The sequence below is a fragment of the Mirounga leonina genome, unplaced genomic scaffold, assembly GCF_011800145.1.
Source record: "Mirounga leonina isolate KUSES-001 unplaced genomic scaffold, KU_Mleo_1.0 Mir_168, whole genome shotgun sequence".
NCBI lineage: Eukaryota > Metazoa > Chordata > Mammalia > Carnivora > Phocidae > Mirounga > Mirounga leonina.
This window is the reverse complement of record NW_023270426.1, coordinates 16,048,378-16,063,205: the sequence shown is the minus strand read 5'-3', so window position 1 is coordinate 16,063,205 and position 14,828 is coordinate 16,048,378. Positions and strand designations below refer to the sequence as shown.

Below are 14,828 nucleotides of genomic sequence, written 5' to 3'. Positions count from 1 at the left end.
TCCTCCAATCAAACAATTTTGGTGGGTTTCTACTAAATAAATTAAAGCAGCCCTGATTTCTTTCTTTTTGCTGGTTCCCAAATAATCCCATCAAAAACACCAAAGGTGTTTAGCTAAAATATAATAAGGTCACAGTTCTTTAAGAGTTTTGGCCTGTGCCCTCCTCTTTCACTGTACCAATGCTCTAAATTATTTCAGATCACTCTCCTAAGTTCAGCTACCATATGTATACTGATGACAGCCAAACCTACTTTCCCAGTCAAGCTCTATCTAAAGTCCAAAGTTCTCCAGCCTAGATGTCTTTCAGTTCAGCCTCACATAACCAAATGCATATAGTACACCCCACCTGCATGTGCTATCTCTGTCTCAGGCTTAACTGAACCTCACTTCTTCCCCAGCACTCCTCTATTCCAATCCCATGCAAATGATTTTTTTCTTTTATTTCTTTAAAGATTTTATTTATTTGACAGAGAAAGACACAGCAGGGGGAGTGGGAGAGGGAGAAGTAGGCTCCCCGCGGAACAGGGAGACCGATGCGGGGCTCGATCCCAGGACCCTGAGATCATGACCTGAGCCGAAGGCAGACGCTTAACAACTGAGCCACCCAGGCGCCCCTGATTTTTTTTTTTATGTTCTATTTATTTATTTGACAGAGAGAGAGAGAGAGAGCATGAGCGTGCACAAGTGGGGGGGGGGGAGCAGCAGGCAAAGGGAGAAGCAGGCTCACTGCTGAGCAGGAAGCCGGATATGGGGCTTGATCCCAGAACCCTGGGATCATGGCCTGAGGCCAAGGCAGTCGTCTAACCAAATGAGCCACTCAGGCGCCCCCTCCCCATTCAAATGATTTTCATTAAATTCTCTCATCTACCCAGTTTCTCAAACCAAATCCTTGACTCCTACCTTTCCATCCCTCCCCACTACAGCCAAACAACAACGGAATTCTCTGAACTATTCCAGTCTGTTTCTTTCCAACCCAAAAGCCACTGGTCAAGGCCTGGGCACCACCATTATATCTAAAAATTACCATTATAGCTGTTAAGTGATCTCCTGGCACATCTCAAACCCTCCAATTCGTTGGCATTTGGGACAGAATGATCCTTCTAAAATGGGATGGTTGGTGGTGTTTGCTTTTTTTTTTTTACTTAAAACTGCCACTAATGATTCACTATTATCCTCAGGAACAGTTCAGTTAATACAATTTCTAAGGGCCTTTATGACGTGCTCCCCAGTTTTCCCTTGAACATCATTTACTGCCTCTTCCACTCAATGCCCCATAACTGTGTCATCATCCAGCCATTTTCAATTTCATTCTGTTTCATGAAACACCAGGTTCTCCCTCTCGTGACTACAGGGCATCACACTTGTCCACCTCTGCCTGGCGTACTCTTCAGAACTTGATATGGCCATCACTTCCTTCAGGAAGCTTCCCCAACCCGCAAATCTATATTAGGTGCTCTTCCAGTGTATCAGGTACCTTCCCTTCAGGGCACTTATATTGCAGAAGTTACCAATCCTGCTTGCACCTCCACATCATGAAAAGTAACTTAGGCCTATAATTTCAGATTCACATGTTGAGGAATATGGCATCTGTTTTTGGGTACCAGATCCTAAGAGACATTTTTATAAACCAGAACACAACCAGGAAAGGAAAAACAAAGCTGAGGTATCACAATCCCAGATTTTAAGATACACCACCTTGTTGTAGTAATCGAAAGAGTATGGTACTGACACCGACACTGACACACAGATCAATGGAAGAGAATACAGAGCCAGAAATAAACCACACCTATATGGTCAATTAATCTATGACAAAGGAAGCAAGAATGTACAATGGGGGAAAGATGGCCTCTTCAACAAACAGTGCTGGGAAAATATGACAGCTGTGTGTTAAAGAAGGAACCTGGACCACCTTCTTACACCATACCCAAAGTAAACGCAAAATGGATTCAAGATCTAAATGTGAGACAGGAATCCATAAAAATCCCAGAAGAGAACACAACCAGTAGTTTCTCTGACACTGGCCCTAACAACATTTTTTAGACATGTCTCCTCAGGCAATGGAAACAAAAGCAAAAATAAACTACTGGGAATTCATCAAAATAAAAAGCTGTTGCAAAGTAAAGGAAACCGTCAACAAAACAAAAAGGCAAACTACTGAATGGGAGAAGGTATTTACACACCCTTAAAAAAAGAATGAGATTGTTCTATTTGCAACAACATGCATGGACCCAGAGGGTATTATGCTAAGTAAAATAAGTCAGACTGAGAAAGACAAATATCATATGATTTCACTCATGTGGAATATAAAAAAACCAAATGAATAAGCAAACAAAAAGCAGAATTAGACCTATAAATACAGAGAACAAACTGATGGTTTTTGTCAGAGGGGAGGCAAGGTAATGGGGGGGGACAGGCAAAGTGGGCGAAGGGAGTGGGTGATACAGGGACACAGTCATGGGATGAGTAAGTCACAGAAATAAAAGCATAGCCATTTGAATACAGCCAACAATACTGTAATAGTATCATACGGCGACAGTAGCTAGACTTGTGGGAAGTACACAACATAGAGGGGAATCACTTTGCTGTACACGTCAAACTAATGTTAATGTTGTATGTCAACTATACTCAAATTTTAAAAAAATAAAAAATTAGAAAAAGAATATATCCAAAGAAGAGCTGAATGGTGAGGAGTCTGAAAAAGATGTCATGTAAGAGTTAAGGGAACTAGAGATTTAGCCCAGCAAAAAACAGAGGAGACAAGACAGCCTTCAAATATGTGTAGGCCAAAGCATACAGTTTGAGAAAGAGGAAGCATTATTGTGGGTTATCAAAGAGGATGGAACCAAAGCCATTACATAGAAGTTTCAGAAAGGCAATTTTTGTTTTAAAAAAAGGAAGAACCATATAAAGTATAACTGCCCTCCAAAAGATACTGGGTTGGCTAAAGAAGTGGTGAGTTCACACTCCCTTAAGGTTTTAAAAATAAGGAACACTAAAAAGATGCCTACATTTGGGGCACCTGGGTGGCTCAGTCGTTAAGTGTCTGCCTTCAGCTCAGCGTCCTGGGATCGAGCCCCGCATCGGGCTCCCTGCTCAGCGGGCGGCCTGCTTCTCCCTCTCCCACTCCCCCTGCTTGTGCTCTCTCTCTCTCTCTCTCTCTCTCTCGCTGTGTCTCTGTCAAATAAATAAAAATCTTTAAAAAAAAAAAAAAGATCCCTACATTTGATGGGTGATGGGTAATCAAGGAGGGCACTTGTGGGGATGTGATATGTAAAGTGATGAATCACGAAATTCTACTCTTGAAACCAGTATTACACCGTATGTTAACTAGAATTTTAATGAAAACTTGAAACAAAAAAAATTAAAAGATTCCTGCATTTGAGATAACGCCAGACTAAGCAATTACTGACCAAATCAATTCTAACAGTCTATGATACCTGAATTTATAAAATATTTTAAATATGACTAGGTGGCAGCTGAATTAAAGCACATTACCCTAGCCTACCCTATTAAGAACATAATATAATGTCTTAAGATCTAAGATCTTAAAACTGCCTGTTTCACAAAGAAGTCAGAGGAATTACTCATAAAAAAGCTGAATACATGTTTTTCCTCTATTAATGAACATTTCAGAGGGGAAAAAAGCACTTTAAGACTGCTAAGAGTTTCCTTTTTTTTTTTTTTGACCCTGAGTGGGGGCGGGGGGGACACAGAAGGGAATCTAAATGACAACTGGTAGGTTTATTCAGATAGAATGCTCATTTCACAAAGGATAAAAAGGTATCAAAAAGGCGTATTTAAGGAATAACTTTTAAAAAGACTTTGTAGGCTAACAAATACTTGGCTTCTGATTTATACATGAGGAAGAGAGAAAGGGGAGAAAGAATTTTTAAAGTTTTCCTAATGTTTTATAGAATTATAATGGTCATGGTACAAAAGAAAAACTAAGAAGGGAGCTAAATACTCTGTCCTCTCTGCTGCCATATTTAATTTTATCTTTAGGTCAAACTGATCTGGAAAAAGCCATCCTTACATGAGCACAAAAGCGCAAGAAAATAGGCGGTATTTATCTTCATGGTATGACTTTATTAACAAGTACAAAGTATGAATTAGTCATTCAGTGTCATCTCTAACTCACTACTATTTACAATCCTCATACTTTTACAACACTAAGAGAAAAAAATACTGTATTTTCATTAAAACATAACGTTTAGTAGACTTCACTCTTAAGTTTGATTTGATTCAGAGATGAGATCTTCTCTCCTTATAGAAAAAACTTTTCTATTAAGAGTCTTTAAAAATAAATTGTGAAACATTACTTATCTTTTCATACAACTTCACAAAACAGTTTTGTATATATGGAAGGCTGTAACAGGAAAGAAACAAGCCTCTATTTGGGGTTGAACTGTGTCCATTTCCCTCTACTGGCCCCCAGAAAAGACATGTTGAAGACGTACCCCCCACTATCTCTGAATATGACCTTACATGGAAATAGGACTGTTGCAGATGTAATTAGTTAAAATGAAGTCATACTGTAGTAGGGTGGGCCCCTAATCCACTATAATTGGTGTCTTTATAAGAAGGCAGCCATGGGAAGACACAGACAGGGAGAATGCTATATGATGAGGAAGGCAGAGATTGTAAATTATGCAGCTGCAAGGTAGTAATGCCAGAGACTGCCTGTAAATCATCAGAAACTAGGAAAAGGCAAGGAAGGATTCCTACAGGTTTCTGAGGGAGCCTGGCCTTGATGACACCTTGGATTTCTGGATTTCTAGACTCCAGAACGGTGAGACAGCAAATTTCAGGTGATGGTACCTCATTGTGGCAGCCCTAGGAAATGAACACCTTCCATTTGATTAGAAGAGTGAAAAAACAGCACACGAATCTAAATGTTACCATCATGATCCCTACAATCCATCATCCAAGATGTCAACAACAAGGTCTCCAGCTCAATAGAATTGAGTCCGTGTTTCTATTAACTATCAATTTTATTCACTATCTAGGCCACTGGGTATAATAAATACATGCGTTTTCCATCACCTTTTTTTTTTTTTTTTTAAAGATTTTATTTATTTGACAGAGAGAGACACAGCGAGAAAGGGAACACAAGCAGTGGGAGAGGGAGAAGCAGGCTCCCCACGGAGCAGGGAGCCCGATGGGGGGCTCGATCCCAGGATCCTGGGATCATGACCAAAGGCAGACGCTTAACGACTAAGCCACCCAGGCACCCCTCCATCACTTTCTAATTGGGCAAACAGTCCTTACATTCTTACTTTACACCGTATTTGCTCACTTTGACTAAGTAGTATAAATACAAAATAAATGGGATGTGAATTTTTTTCAATGAACTCAAAGTTTTTTGGTTTGGGGTTTTTTTTTTTCAATATTTTTTTATTTTAAATTTGGTACAGTTAACATACAGTGCTTTATTAGTTTTATGTGTACAGTATAGTGATTCAACAATTCTATACTTAACTGACTGCTCACCCCTTTAAGTCCCCTGTACCTATTTAACCCATCCCCCCACCCACTTCCCCTCTGGTAACCATCAGTTTGTTCTCTTGAGTTAAGAGTTTTTTGGTTTGTCTCTTTTCTTTGTTTTTCTTAAATTCCACATGAGTGAAATCATATGGTATTTGTCTTTCTCTGGCTGACTTATTTCGCTTACTATAATATTCTAGCTCCATCCACATCGTTGCAAATGGCAAGACTTCATTCTTTTTTATGGCTAAGTAATATTCTATTGGGTATATATACCACATCTTCTTTCTCCATTCATCTATCAATGGACACTTGGGCGGAATTTGAACTACTACACCTCACTCTGTCTACCAATCATCCTGTTCTCCACACCAAAGATAAGCACTATTAACATTTTCTTATGTATCTTTCCAATGATAATCCATGCATTTATAAAATTACATATATAAAATATACAAATTTTTGTAGTAGACATAATGGTAGCATACTCCTTTTATCATTCCATACCTAATTTTTATTATTTCCTATATCTGAGATGATTCTTATAGGTATGACTTATTTTTTTTTTTAAGATTTTTTATTTATTTGAGAAAGAGAGCACATGTGCATGAGTGGGGAGGAGGTGTGGGGAGGGGCAGAGGAAGAAGGCGAAGCAGGCTCCCCGCTGAGCAGGGAGCCAGATGTGGGGCTCGATCCCAGGACCCTGGGATCATGACCTGAGCCGAAGGCAAAAGCTTAACCAACTGAGTCACCGAGGTGCCCTGACTTTTATTTATTTGCTATACAGTATTCCACTATATAGGTGTATCATAATATATTTAACTAATCCTCTGTAGATGGATATTTAGGTTGCTGCCAATATTTATCATAAATGATGCTCTAACAGTTGTCTTTTTATTGTCTTGCCACTGAGCCCTTCCTTTGCCATCCTATTTATAACTGCAATCTCCTGTTCCCTACCTTGACAGTCTCCACCTTGCTCCCATGTTTTATTTTTCCTCGTAGCACCTGAAGTTATCTGGCTATATATTTCACTCATTCACTGCTTGTCTTCACCAACTAGAAAGTAAGCTCTATTAAGACAATGTTAGTTTCCAATGAACTCCTACTACGTAAGTCCCTGGCACACAGCTGGTGCTAAGTATTTATTGAATAACTCAATGTTCTTATTTAATCCCACAAAAGAAAAACATATTTGATAATAAAAAGGGACAACATATCTTACCTTTAAGGCAAAATAAGTAATAGTTCCCAAACTGATCAATAATTTGTCCTCTTCGTCCTGTATTAATACATTTTAATTTGATCCAGATTTGATATACTCATCTGTGAACCCAGGAATGTCTCCATTTATTTCAGCCTATCTGCCGAAGGATAACGCTTCCTGATGTTTCTGAATATTACTTAAAGGATGAGTCTCTGCATCTTTTACGTAGTGGCCCTCCCGCAGTAACAGTATCATTAACATGAGATTTCTTCTACCAGCTGTTCATTTTCAATCACCAGAAGAGTGACTCAGTGTGGTATTTTTCTGGTAAATGCATAGGGTGCTGAAATTTCAACTTATTTTGAGAAAGTCAATACATATTTAATTTGTCCCAACTGCCTTCCTAAGGACTTAAGATGTGGTAAACTGTGTCATTCTCTTGCAGAGCACTCAGTACGCATTTCAATCAGGCCCTGGCACACTAGGGCCTCAAAGTAGCCACTGACAAATTGCTCGGGGGAGGGGGGATATAATTTACAGGAAAAAAAAAAAAAAAGAACAGGAGTGCCTGGATGGCTCAGTCGGTTAAGCATCTGCCTTCGGTTCAGGTCATAATCCCAGGGTTCTGGGTTCAAGTCCCACATTAGGCTCTCTGCTCAGTGGGGAGCCTGCTTCTCCCTCTCGCTCTCCTGCTTCTCCCTCTCCCTCTGCCCCTACCCCTGCTTGTGCTCTGTCAAGTAAATAAAATCCTAAAAAAAAAAAGTTCTCATTTTTATATTATTAAAATTTATCTATATACTGTAAAAATAACTATGTTCAACCATTCAAATATCCAATTAACAAGTATATATACTACTACTCAGTATGAAGATCCTCATCTTAAAACAGCTTAGTAATCAATACAGACAGTCCCTGATTTAAGGATTTTTTTGACTTTACCATGGTGAGAAAACTACAGACATTCAGTAAAAACTGTACTTCATAAATTCTGACTTGTGATATTTTCTTGGGCTAGTGACATGGGGTACAATACTTTCTTGGGATGTTGGGCCGCAGGGGTGAGCCACAGCTTCCAGTCAACCATGCTATCTTGAAGGTAAATGACAGATACACTTACAACCATTCTGGTTTTCATTTTCGGCATTAAATAAATTGCATGAGATATTCAACACTTTATTATAAAGTAGGCTTTTCATTAGTGCTTTTTGCCCAACTGTAGGCTAATGCAAGTGTTTGGAGAATAAGGTAAGGCAGGCTAAGTGATGATGTTTGGTATGTTAGGTGTATTAAATGCCTTTTAGATTCTGGATATTCTCAACTTATGATATAACCCCATTTAAGTTGAGGAAGATCTGTACTTTATTCCAAGAGAACACAAGAGCCAGCTTCCCTAACAATTTCAATTCCACCCACTCCTGTGTATGTACAACCTGTCTGTTCCCAAGAGCCAAATAACCCCTGAACTTAGCAAAGGAATCACCAGGAAGGTTATGGGTACTGGGTCATGTTTATTACAACACCTCTTTGAAAGGTTTCTCCAAGCTTAAAAGCAAAAGGGAAGGGCGCCTGGGTGGCTCAGTTGGTTAAGCGACTGCCTTCGGCTCAGGTCATGATCCTGGAGTCCTGCGATCGAGTCCCGCATCAGGCTCCCTGCTCGGCAGGGAGTCTGCTTCGTCCTCTGACCCTATCCCCTCTCATGTGTTCTCTCTCATTCTCTCTCTCTCAAATAAATAAAATCTTTAAAAAAAAAAAAAAGCAAAAGGGAAAATATATGAAATTTGCAAGATAACTTAGATATAAATGAGAATATTGACCTTTTACTTGTATTTTTAAAATTGTATTTCTGAAACAGGTAAGATTCTGTATTTTTAAAAAAATTATGGCCATGAAACAGTAATTATGAGTTTTTTGTTGTTGTTGTTGTTTTTAAAGCGGGGCAATGGCAGAGGGAGAGAAAGAATCTTAAGCAGGCTCTACGAACAGCAGGGAGCCCAATGCGGGGTTTAAGCTCACAACCCTCAGATCCTGACTTGAGCCAAATACAAGAGCAGGACGCTCAACCAACAGAGCCACCCAGACTCCCCAGAGATTTACTTTTTTAATGAGAAAAAGTACAGTAGTCTTCCCCTTATCCCTGGTTTCAGTTACCCGCCGTCAACCACAGTCACAAGCACATGAGCCTACTGAATTATGATCAGGTCAAGAGTAGCCTAACATTACAGTGCCTATGTAGGTCACCTCACTTCAACTCATCACAGAGGCCTTTTTTCATCTCACATCATCACAAGAAGAATGAGTATAGCACAGTAAGATATATCAAGATGGGGTGATTGGCTGGCTCACTCGGAAAAGCATGTGACTCTTGATCTTGAGGTGGTGAGTTCAAGCCCCACACTGGGTGTAGAGATTATTTTAAAAAATAAATAAAAGGAGGCACCTGGGTGGTTCAGTTGGTTAAAGCATCTGACTCTTGGTTTCGGCTCAGGTCATGATCTCAGCGTCATAGGATCTAGCCCAGGCTCGGGCTGCATGCTCAGTATGGAGTCTGCTTGTCCCTCTCCCTCTGCTCCTCCCCCTGCTCTACTTATTTCAATAAATAAAATCTTTAAAATAAATGAACTTTAAAAAAAAAAGCTCTTTTGAGACATAGCCCACATTCACATAACTTTTATTACAGTAACTGTTACAATTTTTCTATCATTAGATACTGTTATCAATCTCTTACTGTGCCTAACTAGATACATCAAACTCTATCATAGGTATTTATGTATAAAAAAATATAGTAACAGATGGCTCACTACTATCCATGATTTCAGACATCCACTTGGGCCTTGGAAATGCATACCCCATGGATAAGGGGGATTACTATATGCTGGATGGCTTGTGAAAGTTTCCCCACACCCAAGAGTTTTTATACTGATTCATGTTTTCTTCCAGTATTTCTAAGGTTTTCTCTTGTATACTCAACTCTGGAAAATCAAGATCTTATCGTGGCCTAAATTATAAGGTAGATAATCAGTTTTCTTTTTTTCTAATTTCTGTACTGGCAATCACATCCATGAGGTCCTGATGACTATGTTCAATGGTCTATAGAGTACTATGAAAACCACAATGGTTTCATCACAAAGATCAGTTTTGCTGTCTGTCAAAACAAAGATTTCAAGACAAAATTAAAAAGGAGGTAATTTAGTTAAAAGGATAAATACACAATGCCAACTAAAGCAGAAGATAAGCTAGTCCCTTAACTCAAGGGTCCTCAACCCAGTGTAAGGTTTGGTACTTTCCAGGTACTACAGAGGATAGGTCTGGACAGTTGTAAGGAAATTTCATTTCCACATCTCCAACTTCCTTCTATGCTCTTGTCCAAAATTGATGTGCCTTGGAGCGCCTGGCTGGCTCAGTCAGTTGAGCGTGCGACTTTTGGTCTAGGGGTCATGGGTGCAAGCCCCATGTTGGGCATAGGAATTACCTAAAAAATATTTTTTAAATGTTTTTTAAATAAATAAAATTGATGTGTCTAGGCATCATTCATTCTTTCTCCACCTTCCCTTTCACAGTAACTCTTCCACGTTGTAGAAGAAAGCCATACTTCACTCATCTCAAACCTTAACATGGTACTGATTTTCAGTAAGTCTCCAGTGCACCGAAGGCGTAACTGGCAGACACAAAGTCTCATTTAAGCAACGCAAGAAATACTCAAAGAAATTCACGGCAAGACTCCTTGCCTAATCAATCGATGTCAGAATTTGGTAGTGCAAACAGTTGTCCAGTGGTTGTTCAGTGCAGGTGCTGCTATTTCTATTAGCATTGCAAACGTCAGGCCACTTTTAAGAAAACATACACGATCTGGCTTGACAGTGAGGACTACCAAATTTTACAGCAGTTCTTTGCAATAAAGTGAATAAGCAGAACAAACAGGGTCAAGGTGTTTGGCAACATATTCTTTAAAAACATAGACAACATACAGTATTCCAGAAATTACATCTTTGGTAATTTCATAAACTTAAGATTTTAATGTCAGTTTTAAAATTTATGAAGAAGTACAAAGTTTCTCAAAAAAGTTTTCAAGGGTACATATACAAGAAAGTTCAAAGACAACATTAACTTGCAGATATAGAATAACAGTGCTCTAGACCTAATGAGAACAGCAACAGAATACTATCAACTCTTTAAAAATCATCAAATTAGGGGGCACCTGGGTGGCTCAGTCGTTAAGCGTCTGCCTTCGGCTCAGGTCAGGATCCCAGGATCCTGGGATCGAGCCCCGCATCGGGCTCTCTGCTCAGCCGGGAGCCTGCTTCTCCCTCTCCCACTCCCCCTGCTTCTGTTCCCTCTCTAGCTGTCTCTCTCTCTCTCTCTAATAAATAAAATAAAATCTTAAAAAAAAAAAATCATCAAATTAGAAAATAGCTGGGAGGAAAAAATGGGGACCAACCCTTCAATTTCACCCAAAAATGCTTATACCAAAACCTAATTCCATGCTCCTTGCAAGCAGTCAACAGGCATCACTAAAGCAGACTTAGGGGGCACTTGGGTGACTGTCACTTGAGTGCCCAACTCTTGTTTTCGGCTCAGGTCATGATCTAAGGGTCGTGAGATCCTGCCCTGCGTCAGGCGCCATGCTCAGCACCAAGTCTGCTTGAGATTCTCCCTTTGACCCCACCTCCCACCTCCCTGCTCACCAACGCAAGCTAATTGAGTAAATAAAATCTTTAAAAAATAAATAAAGCAGAGTCAGGTTTCCAGGTCAACTTAATACTTTTTCCTGCAAACAGATGCCAACTGAAGCTACATAGATAGCAACATATTCTCAACTACTTAATATTAAAGAACCTAAGACATAGCATCTGAAAGTTATTTAGCAAAAGGCTATTTAATGATACGCTCACCATACTCAAGACTACGGAACACAAAATATGGGAGGTATAAATACTTTGATAGAAAAGCATACTGACTTGTAATACTCTCAAAATTTTCTGACGAAATAAAAATTTCTTTAAAAAACTATCATAGCGCTTGGGTGACTCATTTGTTAAGCGTCCAGCTCTTAATTTCGGCTCCAGTCAACTATTTTTTTTTTTATATTTTATTTATTAGAGAGAGAAAGAGAGCACATGCATGTGCACACAAGCTGGGGAATGGGAAGAGGGAGAGGGAGAAGCAGACTCCCCACTGAGCGAGGAGTCCTATGCAGGGCTCCATCCCAGGACCCTGAGATCATGACCTAAACCGAAGTCAGACTCTTAACTGAGCCACTCAGGCAACCCAATAAATAAATCCAAAAAAAAAAAGGGGGGGCCCAGTATCAAAAAATCATACATGTTTTCATTCTAAATTTTATAAGGGGAAAAGCTACTTTTACTAGCTCGCATATTCTTTTTAAAGATTACCATAGCTTTTCCTATGTTGACAAAATAATGAACTGAGGTAGCATAAACGATTTTAAAAAGACATTTAAATTACATACTAGGGGACACCTGGGTGGCTCAGTCAGTTTAAGCGTCAGCCTTCGGCTCAGGTTATGATCCCAGAGTCCTGGGATCGAGTCCTGCATCGGGCTCCCTGCTCACCGGAAGCCTGCTTCTCCCTCTGCCTGCCCCTCCCCCTGCTTCTGCACGCATACACTGTCTCTCTCAGGTGTACTCTCTCTCAAATAAAATCCTTAAAAAAAAAATAATTATATATTAATTCAATCCTGTGAAAAACCAGCAATAAGGGAAAAACAAGATTTTTTTAGATTTATTTATTTTAGAAAGAGGCAGAGAGAGAGAGAGTGAGCAGGGGGAGGGGCAGTGGGAGAGGCAGAGAGAGAATCTCAAGCAGACTCCCTGCTGGGCAGGGCTCAAGCTCATGACCCTGAGATCATGACCTGAGCTGAAATCAAGAGTTGAACTACCCAGGCACCCAGAAAAACATAATATTTTACAGTTATATTCTTCAGAAATATTTCACCTATTCAACCCAGAGATAAACACAGTATAAAAGAATTTTCTACAAACACTAGTGTATTTCCAAATGGAAATATTACAATAGACATGCTACTTTATGAAAGTAACAGAAGAGTAAGGGCTCACATTATAGGAAAAGAAAATTTCCTGAACAAATCAAGTCTAAGGTGGATTTTTTCATCTTACCATCTTCAAAATACACTGCATGTAAAGACATAAAGCCTTATCACTGAAAAAATATGGAGGCTTCTGCTGAATGCTAGAGAGGTTACTCAAGTAGCACCTGGTATTCATTCTTTCCTACCACTCCTCATATATGCCTACCTGTATCTCAGGTGCAGGAAAGCTAAAACAAAATAAAACCAGTAAACTACATTTCCCAGACTTCAAGTTATAGTTTGCATTCAGAATGTAAATCAGGTTCTACCAGTAAGAAGGCCTCTTTAGAGATTTGGAAAGCAGAAGTGAAGGAAAGAAAATGACGAAGCTATCCTTCCACTGCTGATTTAAGTGGTAAGCAATGACAAAACAAAATCAATGTGATTAGAAGCAGTTACAGTAACTTTAGTCACCAGATGCAAGCAAGAAGCAGTCACATCACATATTCAGCATCCCTATGATGGGTCCCTGGTTTTACCTTCCTGACCCTTCAGCTATGGCCTTATATTCTTTTTTTTTTTTTTTAAGATTTTATTTATTTATTTGACAGAGAGAGACATAGCGAGAGAGGGAACACAAGCAGGGGGAGCAGGAGAGGGAGAAGCAGGCTTCCCGCGGAGCAGGGAGCCGGATTCGGGGCTCGATCCCAGGACCCTTGGGATCAGGACCTGAGCCGAAGGCAGACGCGTAACGACTAGCCACCCAGGTGCCCCTGGCCTTATATTCTTAAACATATAATCCAGTGATGGTTCTGATTCCAATTCTTCCAAACTATCCAATGATTTTTTTTTAAGTATCAAATTCCCTCTATAATATCTTTCTACCTGAAAATCCTACAGTACTGTTTGTATCTTGCAAAGAATGCTCACAGATAGATTATGTTTAAGCTTAAAATGTACATTGCCGGAGTGCCTGGGTGGCTCAGTCAGTTAAGTGCCTGACTCTTGATTTTGGCACAAGTCATGATCTCAAGGGTTGCGAGATCCTGCCCAGGGATTGGCTCTGCGCTCAGCGGGGAGTCTGCTTGACATTCTCTCTCTCTCTCCCCCTCCTCTTGCTCAAGTGATATTGACTGCCATAAAAGCACATTTCAGAGTTGATAGCTGACTTTTTTTAGTCTTTCAACCGTAGCATAAAGTGATTCTCTTAGCAGTAGCCCAAAATGACTTTATTTATAAGACAATTGTTAGGGCAACATACAATACTAACATTCTAACACTGAATGATCTTGGCTGAAAGAACTTATCAGTAATACACAATGGGGAGTCCCCCTCTGCCCCACCCCCTGCTTGCGCTTCTCTCATAAATAAATCTTTTAAAAAATAAAATAAAATATATCCATACAAAAAGCTGCATATGAATATTCATAGCAGTATTATTCATAATAGCCAAAATGTAGAAACCCAAATACCCATTAACTGATGGATAAATGAAATGTGGTATATGCATACAACTAACATTCATCTTCAAGACACAATCAAGTGCTGATACATGCTACAACATAGATGAACCCTGAAACATTATGCTAAGTGAAAAAAGCCACTCACAAAAACACACACACTGTATGATCCCATTTATATAAAATGTCCAAAGGAGGCAAATCCAGAGAGACAGAAAACAGATTAGTGGTTGCCGGGAGCTGGGGGAAATGGAGGAATGGGGAATGACTGTTAATTTCTTTTTGAGGTAATGAAAATATTCTAAAATTAGACAGTACTGATGGTTGCACAACACTGACTTATATACTTTAAAAGGTGGATTATGATATGTGAATAACAATTGCGACACCAATCCTGAGGTGCAGAACACACCAACACCAAGCAATTCTCCAGTACCACCTGGGTGTCCTATAATTCAACTCAATCCTGACATACCTAGAGACAGCACCAGATCCCACAGGCAGGCTAAGGGCTCAGTCCTACAAGACTGCCCTGCCCTTCAGAGGCCAATCCTAAGACCAGACTGTCACCTGTGCTTCTAAAGTTCCCATGACTCCCTCCTCAGGTTTGACTAATATGCTAGAGCAGTTT

At 39.8% G+C, this 14,828-nt stretch overlaps 1 protein-coding gene across 5 annotated transcripts in view; it reads right to left on the bottom strand.

Moving 5' to 3' along the window:
- Positions 1-14,828, bottom strand: part of CDC42SE2 (CDC42 small effector 2) — a 185,768-nt gene that overhangs the window by 81,795 nt on the left and 89,145 nt on the right. The gene's annotated exons all lie outside the window — the stretch shown is intronic.